Source organism: Oncorhynchus nerka, linkage group LG10 (assembly GCF_034236695.1).
Source record: "Oncorhynchus nerka isolate Pitt River linkage group LG10, Oner_Uvic_2.0, whole genome shotgun sequence".
NCBI lineage: Eukaryota > Metazoa > Chordata > Actinopteri > Salmoniformes > Salmonidae > Oncorhynchus > Oncorhynchus nerka.
Window position 1 is genome coordinate 16,590,359 of NC_088405.1, and position 16,047 is coordinate 16,606,405.

The 16,047-nt window shown below is 45.9% G+C and overlaps 1 protein-coding gene across 1 annotated transcript in view; it reads left to right on the forward strand.

Annotated features, from left to right (window-relative positions):
• The first annotated feature begins 3,769 nt into the window (after positions 1–3,769).
• The window catches only part of LOC115134945 (leucine zipper putative tumor suppressor 2 homolog), a 101,441-nt gene continuing 89,163 nt past the window's right edge, over positions 3,770–16,047 (forward strand). Inside the window, exon 1 of the mRNA XM_029669064.2 lies at positions 3,770–4,172. The gene's annotated coding sequence lies outside the window, so the exon portion shown is untranslated. The remainder of the gene's footprint in view (positions 4,173–16,047) is intronic.

Sequence of the window (16,047 nt, forward strand, 5' to 3'; positions counted from 1 at the left end):
TCTGGAACTGCCGATCTGCGGCCAACAAGGCAGAGTTCATCTCAGCCTATGCCTCCCTCCAGTCCCTCGACTTCTTGGCACTGACGGAAACATGGATCACCACAGATAACACTGCTACTCCTACTGCTCTCTCTTCGTCCGCCCACGTGTTCTCGCACACCCCGAGAGCTTCTGGTCAGCGGGGTGGTGGCACCGGGATCCTCATCTCTCCCAAGTGGTCATTCTCTCTTTCTCCCCTTACCCATCTGTCTATCGCCTCCTTTGAATTCCATGCTGTCACAGTTACCAGCCCTTTCAAGCTTAACATCCTTATCATTTATCGCCCTCCAGGTTCCCTCGGAGAGTTCATCAATGAGCTTGATGCCTTGATAAGCTCCTTTCCTGAGGACGGCTCACCTCTCACAGTTCTGGGCGACTTTAACCTCCCACGTCTACCTTTGACTCTTTCCTCTCTGCCTCCTTCTTTCCACTCTCTCCTCTTTTGACCTCTCCCTCTCACCTTCCCCCCTACTCACAAGGCAGGCAATACGCTCGACCTCATCTTTACTAGATGCTGTTCTTCCACTAACCTCATTGCAACTCCCCTCCAAGTCTCCGACCACTACCTTGTATCCTTTTCCCTCTCGCTCTCATCCAACACTTCCCACACTGCCCCTACTCGGATGGTATCGCGCCGTCCCAACCTTCGCTCTCTCTCCCCGCTACTCTCTCCTCTTCCATCCTATCATCTCTTCCCTCTGCTCAAACCTTCTCCAACCTATCTCCTGATTCTGCCTCCTCAACCCTCCTCTCCTCCCTTTCTGCATCCTTTGACTCTCTATGTCCCCTATCCTCCAGGCCGGCTCGGTCCTCCCCTCCCGCTCCGTGGCTCGACGACTCATTGCGAGCTCACAGAACAGGGCTCCGGGCAGCCGAGCGGAAATGGAGGAAAACTCGCCTCCCTGCGGACCTGGCATCCTTTCACTCCCTCCTCTCTACATTTTCCTCTTCTGTCGCTGCTGCTAAAGCCACTTTCTACCACTCTAAATTCCAAGCATCTGCCTCTAACCCTAGGAAGCTCTTTGCCACCTTCTCCTCCCTCCTGAATCCCCCCCCCCCCCCTCCCTCTCTGCAGATGACTTCGTCAACCATTTTGAAAAGAAGGTCGACGACATCCGATCCTCGTTTGCTAAGTCAAACGACACCGCTAGTTCTGCTCACACTGCCCTACCCTGTGCTCTGACCTCTTTCTCCCCTCTCTCCAGATGAAATCTCGCGTCTTGTGATGGCCGGCCGCCCAACAACCTGCCCGCTTGACCCCATCCCCTCCTCTCTTCTCCAGACCATTTCCGGAGACCTTCTCCCTTACCTCACCTCGCTGCTCATCAACTCATCCCTGACCGCTGGCTACGTCCCTCCCGTCTTCAAGAGAGCGAGAGTTGCACCCCTTCTGAAAAAACCTACACTCGATCCCTCCGATGTCAACAACTACAGACCAGTATCCCTTCTTTCTTTTCTCTCCAAAACCTTGAACGTGCCGTCCTTGGCCAGCTCTCCCGCTATCTCTCTCAGAATGACCTTCTTGATCCAAATCAGTCAGGTTTCAAGACTAGTCATTCAACTGAGACTGCTCTTCTCTGTATCACTGAGGCGCTCCGCACTGCTAAAGCTAACTCTCTCTCCTCTGCTCTCATCCTTCTAGACCTATCGGCTGCCTTCGATACTGTGAACCATCAGATCCTCCTCTTCACCCTCTCCGAGTTGGGCATCTCTGGCGCGGCCCACGCTTGGATTGCGTCCTACCTGACAGGTCGCTCCTACCAGGTGGCGTGGCGAGAATCCGTCTCCTCACCACGTGCTCTCACCACTGGTGTCCCCCAGGGCTCTGTTCTAGGCCCTCTCCTATTCTCGCTATACACCAAGTCACTTGGCTCTGTCATAACCTCACATGGTCTCTCCTATCATTGCTATGCAGACGACACACAATTAATCTTCTCCTTTCCCCCTTCTGATGACCAGGTGGCGAATCGCATCTCTGCATGTCTGGCAGACATATCAGTGTGGATGACGGATCACCACCTCAAGCTGAACCTCGGCAAGACGGAGCTGCTCTTCCTCCCGGGAAGGACTGCCCGTTCCATGATCTCGCCATCACGGTTGACAACTCCACTGTGTCCTCCTCCCAGAGCGCTAAGAACCTTGGCGTGATCCTGGACAACACCCTGTCGTTCTCAATTAACATCACGGCGGTGGCCTGTTCCTGTAGGTTCATGCTCTACAACATCCGCAGAGTACGACCCTGCCTCACACAGGAAGCGGCGCAGGTCCTAATCCAGGCACTTGTCATCTCCCGTCTGGATTACTGCAACTCGCTGTTGGCTGGGCTCCCTGCCTGTGCCATTAAACCCCTACAACTCATCCAGAACGCCGCAGCCCGTCTGGTGTTCAACCTTCCCAAGTTCTCTCACGTCACCCCGCTCCTCCGCTCTCTCCACTGGCTTCCAGTTGAAGCTTGCATCCGCTACAAGACCATGGTGCTTGCCTACGGAGCTGTGAGGGGAACGGCACCTCAGTACATCCAGGCTCTGATCAGGCCCTACACCCAAACAAGGGCACTGCGTTCATCCACCTCTGGCCTGCTCGCCTCCCTACCACTGAGGAAGTACAGTTCCCGCTCAGCCCAGTCAAAACTGTTCGCTGCTCTGGCCCCCCAATGGTGGAACAAACTCCCTCACGACGCCAGGACAGCGGAGTCAATCACCACCTTCCGGAGACACCTGAAACCCCACCTCTTTAAGGAATACCTAGGATAGGATAAAGTAATCCTTCTCCCCCTTAAAAGATTTAGATGCACTATTGTAAAGTGGCTGCTCCACTGGATGTCATAAGGTGAATGCACCAATTTGTAAGTCGCTCTGGATAAGAGCGTCTGCTAAATGACTTAAATGTAAATGTAAATGTTGAACTATTTGCACATCAGTATAACACTGTACAGCCATAATATTACATGTCTATTCCTTTGAAACTTGTGAGTGTAATGTTTACTGTTTGTTTCTGATAGATTATGTAACTTTTGTTTATGATCTATTTCACTTGCTTTGGCAATGTAAACATATGTTTCCCATGCAAATAAAGCCCTTTGAATTGACATGAATTGAGAGAGAGTTATATGTATTTTGTATTTGAACTATTTGCACATCATTACACTCTGTATAGACATAGTATGACATTTAACATGCCAATGAAGCCCCTTAAATTGATTTGAAATTGAAGTGAGTCAGAGTGACCAGGGTCTCAGGTATCACTCATGTTATATTCTTGACACATCCCTGACAATGAACCCATTCAAACACAATAACAGGTCCCGTTTCAAAGCTGTCAGACAGGTAGTGCTTAGAGGAATGAACATTTTAGTTCATACAGGTTAGTTAGTGAGGGGATAGAATGTCCCTTGGAATATCCTGTGTGACTCAAAGGGTTTCTCCCCCAGTTAGGATCCTTTGACTCAAGTGTCTGACTAAAGAGATCTCAGACAGTGAGAGACCAGCCAAGTGGGACATTTTACACACCACAATTTGATCTATGTTGCATTGTAGGTTAACACAAGCGCTATATTAAACACTATTTATATGACAAAGGACACATGAACTTTGAAGCAAAGCGCTCGACAGTAAAATTATGTAAACACGGGATACCGGCCGTCGGAATACCCCCTACGAACGCTCTCTGGTCCCCTCCTCCCCTCACCGGTCATAAACCTTGTCGCTTCAGATAAGCGGTCGAGCCCCGACAAGAGGAGAAAGTTCACCCGCGATGCTCCGTTCGTTTCCCTCTGTCTGCGGGTGGTGCTGAACGTTTGCACGCACGCGGACCGGGCGGTGGGGGCTGGGATACGGTACGTGTGAGAGAACATAAAGAGAGAACAGGACTTGACGAGCCTGTTTATTTTCCAAGCGGAAATTTCCACGTGTTTGCGACAGACACAATAGGAAGAGTGAGAAGGATGAGGGGGGGAAGCCTGAGTTTCTTCTCGTGAAAGAAGGAAAAATGTATAGGAAATAGGCCTGTCAACGAACAGAGACTGGATTTGTACGGTTTTAAACTATATCAAGGAAATAACTTACTTATTTCAACCAAGACACATCTGGAAATAGTCGTTCATCGGACGTTCTCTGCCAGAATTAGATTGAGAGGTGAGTTTCTTGAATGGAACTAAACTGTCAACAAGGTTTTCAAATTGTGTTCATGGAATCGATTGATCCTGTTCTGCATAAAATGTTGTTCATCCATGAAGTTTCTAAATAGGCTTATAGAGTCCTACATATGGGACTCTCTTATAGAGTCCTATACAGTGGGCTCCAAAATTACTGGCACTGCACAAACAATATTTAAAAAATATAAACAATATAATTATAGAGATAAACTCAAAATACCAACATGTCCTCCAAATCAAGGCTTCACAATTAATTGAACCCTTAAATATTATTGTTAAAATCTACCAAAATTAAACCAGGAATTAAATTCCACTTATTTAAGTTTATCTAAGTGTTAAGGAACTATATTGAGCCATTACATCACTTCCTTTTTCACTAGGGTATAAAAATGAGGTAACTCGCATGCAATATCATCCAACACCATGAAGAAAAGAAAAGAACTGGCAGTTTAAAAGAGACAGATGGTCGTAGACCTTCATAAATCTGGTAATGGCTACAAGAAGATCCACAAACGATTGAATATACCGCTGAGCACTGTCAGGGCAATTATTAAAACAGTTAAAAGATATGGAACAGTTGAAAACCTCACGGGTATAGAACGCAAATGCATTTTGCCCCCCAGGATAGGGAGGAGGATCGTGAGAGAAGCAAGAAAATCCCTAAGAATCACTGTGATAGAATTGCAGGCCTTGGTGGCGTCTTGGGGTCACCAGGTTTAAAAAAGCACCATCAGACGCCACTTCCACAACCACAGGCTCTTTGGAAGGGTTGCCAGAAGAAAGCCCTTAATGACCCCAAGACACAGACACAAGCGCTTGGAGTTTGCCAAACGTCATTTAAATTATGATTGGAAAAAGGTGCTTTGGTCAGATGAGACCAAAATGTAACGTTATAGTCACATACAGCATCGGCATGTTTGGCGTCGAAACAGAGATGCATACAAGGAGAGGCACCTCATACCCACGGTGAAATATGGTGATGTGTCAGTGATGTTTTGGGGCTGTTTTAATTCCAGAGGTCCAGAGGCACTGGTTAAGATTGATGGCATAATGAATTCCACCAAGTACCAGGCAATTTTGTCTCACAGTCTGGTTGCCTCTGCCAGAAGGCTGGGCCGTATGTGGACTTTCCAACAAGACAATGACCCAAAACATACCTCATGATCCACACAGAAATGGTTCTGTGACAACAAAATCAATGTGCTGCCATGGCCATCTCAGTCGCCGGACCTCAATCCAATGGAAAACCTGTGGGCTGAGTGGAAGAGGGCAGTTGATAAGAGCAAACCCAAGAATGTGAAGGATCTGCATAGAGGAATGGTCCAAAATCCCTCCAAATGTGTTCCTTAACCTTGTCAAACATGACAGGAAAAGACCACACTGTTATCCTTGCCAGAGGTGGTGGCACTAAGTACTAATGGAGGAGTGCCAATAATTATCAAACCTTGATTTTGGTTCAATTAATTTTGTATTAAATAATTGTATGATTTTGGTTGGTTCCATTGAAACATTAATAAAGTACAGTTTTTCTCATGTTGGTATTTTGAGTTTCTCTATAATTATATTGTTTATATTTTTTTAAATACTGTTTGTGCATTGCCAGTCAGGGGTGCCAGTCAGGGGTGCCAGTCAGGGTGCCAGTCAGGGTGCCAGTCAGGGGTGCCAGTCAGGGTGCCAGTCAGGGGTGCCAGTCAGGGGTGCCAGTCAGGGGTGCCAGTCAGGGTGCCAGTCAGGTGCCAGTCAGGGGTGCCAGTCAGGGGTGCCAGTCCAGTCAGGGTGCCAGTCAGGGGTGCCAGTCAGGGGTGCCAGTCAGGGTGCCAGTCAGGGTGCCAGTCAGGGGTGCCAGTCAGGGGTGCCAGTCAGGGTGCCAGTCAGGGTGCCAGTCAGGGTGCCAGTCAGGGGTGCCAGTCAGGGGTGCCAGTCAGGGTGCCAGTCAGGGGTGCCAGTCAGGGGTACCAGTCAGGGGTGCCAGTCAGGGGTGCCAGTCAGGGTGCCAGTCAGGGGTACCAGTCAGGGGTGCCAGTCAGGGGTGCCAGTCAGGGTGCCAGTCAGGGGTGCCAGTCAGGGGTGCCAGTCAGGGTGCCAGTCAGGGTGCCAGTCAGGGTGCCAGGGGTGCCAGTCAGGGGTGCCAGTCAGGGGTGCCAGTCAGGGTGCCAGTCAGGGGTGCCAGTCAGGGGTGCCAGTCAGGGGTGCCAGTCAGGGTGCCAGTCAGGGGTGCCAGTCAGGGGTGCCAGTCATTTTGGAGCCCACTGTATATATATTAGAATTATTTTATAAGTCTTTTTAGTTTGTAGTTTTTGTTGAAGAAACACCAGTATACATACAATAAGTATACAAACAGACAATGAGAGGATAGGGGGTGCAACAAATTACAGATTATACAAATTCCTTAAAAGACACAGCCATTGATTGTTTTAACAGCTTTCTTATTAGAAAAGTGTAGAATGGTCTTCATGTACTGCTCGAATTCCTTATAGAAAACATGTTTTTTTTTTATTAGTGAATTTACATTCATATGACATGAGTATGACATTTTTCCATTAGCACAATTAGATTGATGAGGTCAAATGATTTGTCTTCGTCCTTATTATAGTTAAGGAAACAGAGCAGCACATTCTCCCATCATCAAGACTATTAACAATTATAAAACTATTAATATCTTGCCTTCATTTCTTTACATGTAGACAATGCCAAAATACATGCAAAACTGTTTCTGGATGCTCAACACAAAAAGCACAGTTAATGTTAATGTTTTTTTTTAGTTTCTTCAGGTAATGATTTGCAGGGTAATACTCATGGATCATTCTGAAAGAGACCTCTTTGACCTTGTTAACAAGCAGGTTTTGCGTAGTTATAACCAGACTTTTTTTAAACAGATATTCTTGACAAATGTATTCCAGTAAGTTGTGACATAAGGAATAGATACAATATCCTTTTGAAATAAAGCACGTATAGATCTCATGTTCTGAGGCAGCAAGGATGAACACATTTTCCTATTGGAGAGTCAAATCAAATGTTATTTGTCACATACATGTGTTTAGCCAATGTTTATTGCAGGTGTCGCGAAATTCTTGTGTTTCTAACTCCAACAGTGCAGTAATATCTAACAAGTAATATCTAATAATTTCACAACAATACACACATCTAAAGTAAAGCAATGGAATGAACAATATATCAATATTTGGGTGAGCAATATCAGAGCGACTAAGATACAGTGGAATAGGATAGAATACAGTATATACATATGGGTGGTGACCTAGAACACCTCACAATCAAATGCCGACGTGGCCGACGTGAGTAAGACATTTAAACATGTTAACGCTTGCAAGGCTGCTGGCCCAGACAGCATCCATAGTGTCACGTTCTGACCTTAGTTCCTTTGTTTTTGTCTTTGTTTAGTATGGTCAGGGCGTGAGTTGGGGTGGGCAGTCTATGTTAGTTTTTCTGGGATTGATTTGCACTTTTCGCATTAAGATACATTCATGTCTGGTAGACAGAATGCATCTCCTTCTTGAGCTGAATGACAGCTGCGTGGTCCCTTGGTGTTTATACCTGCGTACTATTGTTTGTACAGTTGAACGTGGTACCATCAGGCGTTTTGAAATTGCGCCCAAGGATGAACCAGACTTATTGAGGTCTACAATTCTTTTATGTGGTCTTGGCTGATTTCTTTTGATTTTCCCATGATGTCAAGCAAAGAGGCATTGAGTTTGAAGGTAGGCCTTGAAATACATCCACAGGTACACCTCCAATTGATTCAAATGATGTCAATTAGCCTATATGAAGCTTCTAAAGCCATGACATCATTTTCTGGAATTTTCCAAGCTGTTTAAAGGCAGAGTCAACTTAGTGTATGTAAATGCCTGACCCACTGGAATTGTGATACAGTGAATTATAAGTGAAATAATCTGTCTGTAAACAATTGTTGGATAAATTACTTGTATCATGCACAAAGTAGATGTCCTAACCGACTTGCCAAAACTATAGTTTGTTAAAAATAAATGTGTGGAGTGGTTGAAAAATGAGTTTTAATGACTACAACCTAAGTGTATGTAAACTTCCGACTTCAACTGTATTTGATTTGATTTGATATGTCTATTCCTCATGAACATGAAGCCAGATTGGGTCTCTTCTATAGTTCAGTCCAATACTGCCTTCAATCTTTTTGCAAATATTGAGGCTAATATTTTGTAGTTATTATTGAGCAGATAGATTGGACGGCAATTATCGAGGAGAAACAAGTCTTTCTTGAGACCTTGAGTCAAACTGGGAGGGAGAGCATTATTTGCAATGCTTCAGAAAAGACATCCAACAGACATGGGGTTAACTGTTGAGAAAGAGTTTTGTCAACCTCAGCAGATATACCATCAGTCACAGGAGACACATTATGTTTAAGGTGTTGAATAGAATCAATTACCTCTTCAACTATAATAGGGTCATCACACAGTTCCCTCTCAGCGTCCCCAACTGATTTCATATCCCTCAGAGTCAAAAAAAAGTGTTGAGGACACCTCACAATACTTAGAAATATATCAATTCCTGTTGAAGTTGCAACTAACGATAGAGATTCATTTGGGAGCATCTGTGATGAGACCATTAATATTTAATTGTTGAATTGTATTGTTCCCAAAGCTATATTGTAACGTCGGGAGAGTGATGGGTGTGGAGTCAGACGCAGAGAGCAGAAGGTAGACGGGAAAAAACGCTTTAATGTCCTCTGTCACAGTAACAGGTACAAACATGGGTGAAGCCCAAAACACAGGCGCAACAACCCCAAAACCACTGTTACCAAAATACCGGACAGCGAAAACCCAAAAGTACACAATATATAAATTCCTGTTGAAGTTGCAACTAACGATAGAGATTCATTTGGGAGCATCTGTGATGAGACCATTAATATTTAATTGTTGAATTGTATTGTTCCCAAAGCTATATTGTAACGTCGGGAGAGTGATGGGTGTGGAGTCAGACGCAGAGAGCAGAAGGTAGACGGGAGAGTGATGGGTGTGGAGTCAGACGCAGAGAGCAGAAGGTAGACGGGAGAGTGATGGGTGTGGAGTCAGACGCAGAGAGCAGAAGGTAGACGGGAGAGTGATGGGTGTGGAGTCAGACGCAGAGAGCAGAAGGTAGACGGGAGAGTGATGGGTGTGGAGTCAGACGCAGAGAGCAGAAGGTAAACGGGAGAGTGATGGGTGTGGAGTCAGACGCAGAGAGCAGAAGGTAGATGGGAGAGTGATGGGTGTGGAGTCAGACGCAGAGAGCAGAAGGTAGACGGGAGAGTGATGGGTGTGGAGTCAGACGCAGAGAGCAGAAGGTAGACGGGAGAGTGATGGGTGTGGAGTCAGACGCAGAGAGCAGAAGGTAGACGGGAGAGTGATGGGTGTGGAGTCAGACGCAGAGAGCAGAAGGTAGACGGGAGAGTGATGGGTGTGGAGTCAGACGCAGAGAGCAGAAGGTAGACGGGAAAAAACGCTTTAATGTCCTCTGTCACAGTAACAGGTACAAACATGGGTGAAGCCCAAAACACAGGCGCAACAACCCCAACACCACTGTTACCAAAATACCGGACAGCGAAAACCCAAAAGTACACAAACACCACTAACGTAAAATAACCACAAGCCCGCACAAACACCAGCGGGCTAAATAAACTTAAATAACACCCATCCCAAAACCCCAACAAGGAACAGGTGAAAACAATTAGACAGAAACAAACGAAAAGGAAAAAAGGAATCGGTGGCAGCTAGTAGACCGGTGACAACGACCGCCGAGCGCCACCCGAACAGGAAGGGGAGCCACCTTCGGTGGTATTCCTGACATATATCAAGTAAAGTTAGGAATTAAACCCATAAATGTTGGTAATAATAATAATGATGTTGATAACAAGACAAAGAAAGTGACCCAGTCGGAGTGCAAAATACTTCCGTTGAAATGATTCTTAGAGTGATATCTCCAGCAGAGCATTCAAAACCATGAGAGAGCCATGAATCATTTCCCCATTGAGATCTCCAGAAAGTACTACGAGCTAAACAACAATCGCAAATTGAGTAAAAATGAAAAGAAACCAGCCTTGCACACCATATCGATTTAAACGATTGAGTGAGAATAGTTTAAGCATAACAAAGATAACTTCCAGACCAAGAAACAACAAAGAGCTCACTGCCTATACTGCAGGTAAAAATAGCAAAGGTGAGAGAAAAATATTATAATAAATATCCATTACTACAGTAGTCCGGTGCAGTTAGAATGAAAGTTAAATCACCTTAGAGCCGGGAGTGAGATCTGCTCACATCAGAGGCAGCTTATCTAAGTAGCCTTTGTGACCATCAGGCACAGTCTATGATAGTCCTCAAGGGGGAAGGCTGATTTCGGATGCGTTGATGAAAGCCCTCCAATGAGGTAAGCCGCTTTCCCCTCTTTTCGTGCTTTTTCCACAGCTGGCCACAGTTTCTCTCTCCTTTCTCTGTCTGCTTTCGAGAGGTCTTCAGCAAACCACAGGTTGTTGTCGTGTAGGAAGGTAGATTTCTGTGCTGCTTTCCATGTGGCATCCCTGTAAATCCGTGATGTGAACTGGAGAATGACACCTCTGGGCTTGGAGTCACCCTGCCTTCTCCTGCCGAGGCGATGTACAGTGTCGACAACATCTGCTATCTTAGTCTTCTCCTCAGGTAGGACAGCTTGGTAGACTTTGAGGGTCTCTTGCCGCACGTTCTCCCCATCTGCCTCGGGAGCGACATACAGTCTCAGATTCCACCGTCTGGAGCAGTTTTCAAGTTTGGCAATTTTTCTTTGACACAAGTCCATGTTTCCCTCCTACATTCCGACACAATTTTCATTGTGGGCAACCTTCTTAACATCGATGATTTTCATACATGCAAAGTCAACTGTTTTTTTAAGCCCTGAATTTTCATTGCATTGTCGCCGACCATTTACTCTATATGACATCAGACCTGGTATTGATGAGGCTGGAAAGAGTGGCGATAACATTGTTATTGGCAGCGACATCAGGGCCAAGTTCAAACATGCCTTTCTTGGAAGCTGGAGGTTTGCTTGGGGTTATAGGCAATGCAGAGTTGGTATGCAGAGCTGGGATTAGCATGGGCTCAAGCTGCCATCTTGGAGCCTCCCTGTCACTCTGCTACAAACCAAAGCTAGTGGGAGAGAAAAATTGTCTCCAACTACAGTCCCACATCAGAAGCTCAGCTCACATGACTCAGCAACCTGGTCTCAAAGCATTTCCTTTTCTGTATGTATACAAATCTGAGACACTTAATTTAGCATAATTTGTGACGTTTCAGCCATATCTGAACCCTGTTGTTGACAAATCATCCATACTGGAAACATGCAGAACATGAGGCTATTTTTACCCTGTTTCAAAGGCTTTCATCTCTTAGGAAATAATGTCAATTTCATGGCCTACTCAGTCAAGTCTGTTCTGTTTATATCAGTGGGAAAGTGTCTGTCTACCCACTGGGCACCCACTGGTTTAATCAACGTTGTTGAACCAACGTGGAATAGAGATTGAATTGATGTTTGTGCCCAGTGGGAAGAAGATGATTTACTTGACATTCCTTCTTTTTAAGATTTGCTACAAAGTGTTTGTCTTTAATCATTGACAAAAAGCTATGGACAAATTTCTCATCATATTTCCAGGATTATGTCGCCATTTCAGCTGTCTTCCCTCAGACTGCTTTGAGTCTCTGGAGCGGGAATGCTGTCTTCCCTCAGACTGCTGTGAGTCTCTGGAGCGGGAATGCTGTCTTCCCTCAGACTGCTGTGAGTCTCTGGAGCGGGAATGCTGTCTTCCCTCAGACTGCTGTGAGTCTCTGGAATGCTGTCTTCCTCAGGAATGCTGTCTTCCCTCAGACTGCTGTGAGTCTCTGGAGCGGGAATGCTGTCTTCCCTCAGACTGCTGTGAGTCTCTGGAGCGGGAATGCTGTCTTCCCTCAGACTGCTGTGAGTCTCTGGAGCGGGAATGCTGTCTTCCCTCAGACTGCTGTGAGTCTCTGGAGCGGGAATGCTGGGTAATAGTGTGCTGAGCTGCTGTCTGCCTCTGACTACACAGCTGTTTCAGTGTGGAGTTTCTGAATCCCCCAACCAACCCCACTGGCATCACCCTGTTTGGAAACACACACACACACACTGACTCACGCACACATGAATAGGAATGCACGAGCACACACACATACACACATTCTAGGGTGTCCACCCACTCTGCCCACAGTTGATGAAAACGTGCTTGGTGATGACGTTTCACTTTCTGTTATAGAATACATTTTACCAAGACAAATATCTGTTCTGAATCGTTCAGTGGGGTCGTTCTCTGACATCATTAATATTATATCCTAGAAGTCATATTTCATAACCTAATACATCTGATAAAAAGCACTGAGCTCTGTTGACAGAGCGGTGCAGCTTCCTCGTCTAAACTTTTGGGGATTTTACATTTTGTGGTCGTCTTCCAAGTTGTTTCCATGGGTTGCAAATAGATAAGTTAGCATGACACGAGCTGAATGAAATGTAAAAGGCTTTGAAAATAAAAAGCTTGTGGTACGCTCAGTGGTCCGTTAACATTTCACAGAGATACGCCTGCTTTTGTGAGAAATCTTCATGGGGGGGAAAAACAGGAACTTCGCATCAATGTGGACAGCATAGAATAAAATATGAAAATACTAAATGTCATGTCTCAATCGATATCTATCTTACCTCTATATTGTTTTATGTCCTCTGGCTTTGAGAAGAAAGATGACGAGTTCAATGATAACCCACTGGGAACAGTTCAACTTCTAGTTTTGATTTGCATTTAGTTGAGTTATCAACGAATGTAAATTCAAAGTAAAATCGCCACTTGTTTTTTCAGGCCTTCATTGATTTAGTCGCCCTAATTTTGATAATCCTACAAAGGTAAAAACTCCAATAAGTTTGGAACGGGTGATGCTAGAGACTGTAGACCACAGGGTTTCTTAGAGGAGTGTCTACACAATTAACATGAATTTACACATTGGTCAAAAGATGCGTTTTGATTCGACACCCTACTCATTCCCGCTCATACCCAGAGCCTTGGCAGGAAACTTCTCAGTCTGTTTCTCATGCCATCCCCAGTTGTTTTAGTGTCTCACCGTCCAAGGAAAATTCATGTCTAACACACACAGAGGGAGAGGAAGAGAGAGAGCGAATGAGGGAGAAGGGGCAGAGAGAAAGAGAGAGCGAATGAGGGAGAAGGGGCAGAGAGAAAGAGAGAGCGAATGAGGGAGAAGGGGCAGAGAGAAAGAGAGAGCGAATGAGGGAGAAGGGGCAGAGAGAAAGAGAGAGCGAATGAGGGAGAAGGGGCAGAGAGAAAGAGAGAGCGAATGAGGGAGAAGGGGCAGAAAGAGATTGAGGGAGAAGGGGCGAATGAGGGAGAAGGGGCAGAGAGAGAGAAAGAGAGCGAATGAGGGAGAAGGGGCAGAGAGAAAGAGAGAGCGAATGAGGGAGAAGGGGCAGAGAGAAAGAGAGAGCGAATGAGGGAGAAGGGGCAGAGAGAAAGAGAGTGAATGAGGGAGAAGGGGCAGAGAGAAAGAGAGAGCGAATGAGGGAGAAGGGGCAGAGAGATTGAGAGAGAATGAGGGAGAAGGGGCAGAGAGAAAGAATGAGGGAGAAGGGGCAGAGAGAAAGAGAGTGAATGAGGGAGAAGGGGCAGAGAGAAAGAGAGAGTGAATGAGGGAGAAGGGGCAGAGAGAAAGAGAGAAAGGGAGAAGGGCAGAGAGAAAGAGAAGGGGCAGAGAGAAAGAGAGCGAATGAGGGGAGAAGGGGCAGAGAGAAAGAGAGAGCGAATGAGGGAGAAGGGGCAGAGAGAAAGAGAGAGCGAATGAGGGAGAAGGGACAGAAGAGAAAGAGAGAGCGAATGAGGGAGAAGGGGCAGAGAGATTGAGAGAGCGAATGAGGGAGAAGGGCAGAGAGAAAGAGAAAGAGAGAAAGAGAGTGAATGAGGGAGAAGGGGCAGAGAGAAAAGAGAGAGTGAATGAGGGGGGAGAAGGGGCGAATGAGGGAGAGCAGAGAGAGAGAGAGCGAATGAGGGAGAAGGGGCAGAGAGAAAGAGAGAGCGAATGAGGGAGAAGGGGCAGAGAGAAAGAGAGTGAATGAGGGAGAAGGGGCAGAGAGAAAGAGAGAGTGAATGAGGGAGAAGGGGCAGAGAGAAAGAGAAGGGCAGAGCGAAAGAGAAGGGGCAGAGAGAAAGAGAAGGGGCAGAGAGAAAGAGAGAGCGAATGAGGGAGAAGGGGCAGAGAGAAAGAGAGAGCGAATGAGGAAGAAGGGGCAGAGAGAAAGGGAGAAGGGAGGGCAGAGCAGAAAGAGAGAGCGAATGAGGGAGAAGGGGCAGAGAGAAATGAGAGAGCAGAGAGAAAGAGAGAAGTGAATGAGGGAGAAGGGGCAGAGAGAAAAAGAGAATGAGGGAGAATGAGAAAGAGAAGGGCAGAGAGAAAGAGAGAGCGAATGAGGGAGAAGGGGCAGAGAGATTGAGAGAGCGAATGAGGGAGAAGGGGCAGAGAGAGAGAGAGCGAATGAGGGAGAAGGGGCAGAGAGAAAGAGAGAGCGAATGAGGGAGAAGGGGCAGAGAGAAAGAGAGAGTGAATGAGGGAGAAGTGGCAGAGAGAAAGAGAAGGGCAGAGAGAAAGAGAGTGAATGAGGGAGAAGGGGCAGAGAGAAAGAGAAGGGCAGAGTGAGGGAGAAGGGGCAGAGAGAAAGAGAGAGCGAATGAGGGAGAAGGGGCAGAGAGAAAGAGAGAGCGAATGAGGGAGAAGGGGCAGAGAGAAAGAGAGAGCGAATGAGGGAGAAGGGGCAGAGAGAAAGAGAGAGCGAATGAGGGAGAAGGGGCAGAGAGAAAGAGAGAGCGAATGAGGGAGAAGGGGCAGAGAGAAGGGCAGAGAAGGAGGCATGGAAAGTGAGAGGATACAGTACATCAGTGGAAGCTGCTGGCAGAGAGAACAAGTGAGAGAGATGACACAGGATGAGAGGAAGAAAGAGAGTTAATGGGGGAGTGAGAGGGCCGAGATAGGGTTAAGTTGTGACACTGTAAAAATATATTTGTTTTATGTTCTAAAGTCTCAAGGCCTGTTTTAATGTTTTAATCCAGTGTATGGATCAGAGTTGGTAACGCTGCTGGTCTGATTGGACCATAAATAATCCTCACACAGAGAGACAAAGAAATGGAATCTTTCTCTCTCTTCTCAGTTCAATTCAATTCAAGGAGCTTTATTGGCATGGGAAACATATGCTAACATTGACAAAGCAAGTGAAGTAGATAATAAAGTGAAATAAACAATCAAAATGAACTCTAAATTAAATTAAATTTGCTTTATTGGCATGACATAACAATGTACTTGTTGCCAAAGCTTACTTTGGATATTTACAATATGAAAATAATGAATCAAAATTGTCAACGGGACAACAGTAACAACAATAACTAAGGGTCAGAATAACCATACATTGAACAATAACAATAAGCATACAGTAGAGGACATGTGCAGGTTGATTGGTCTGTCAGACACTGTCCCTCACTGTCCGCTCTCTGTCTCTTTCTCTCTCTTTCTCCCTCTCTTTCTCCCTCTCTCTCCCATTCATCCCCCTCTCCAAGGTAATTTTCACATTGTCTAAAGAAGTAATCTAGTTGATGTTTATTTGTATTTTTATATGGCAGGAGAGTAAAAATTCCAGCCGGAATAACCTACTGTCCAAGGTCTGATAGCAATAGTCCCGTGCGAATCAACATGCCTGTGTTTTGAGAGAAATGTCTGAGATTGGCAGGTGTTGCTCGCTGTTTGCGTAAGAAAACAATAAATGATTCGATAATTTGAGCATTATGTCACGACTACTACCGAAGG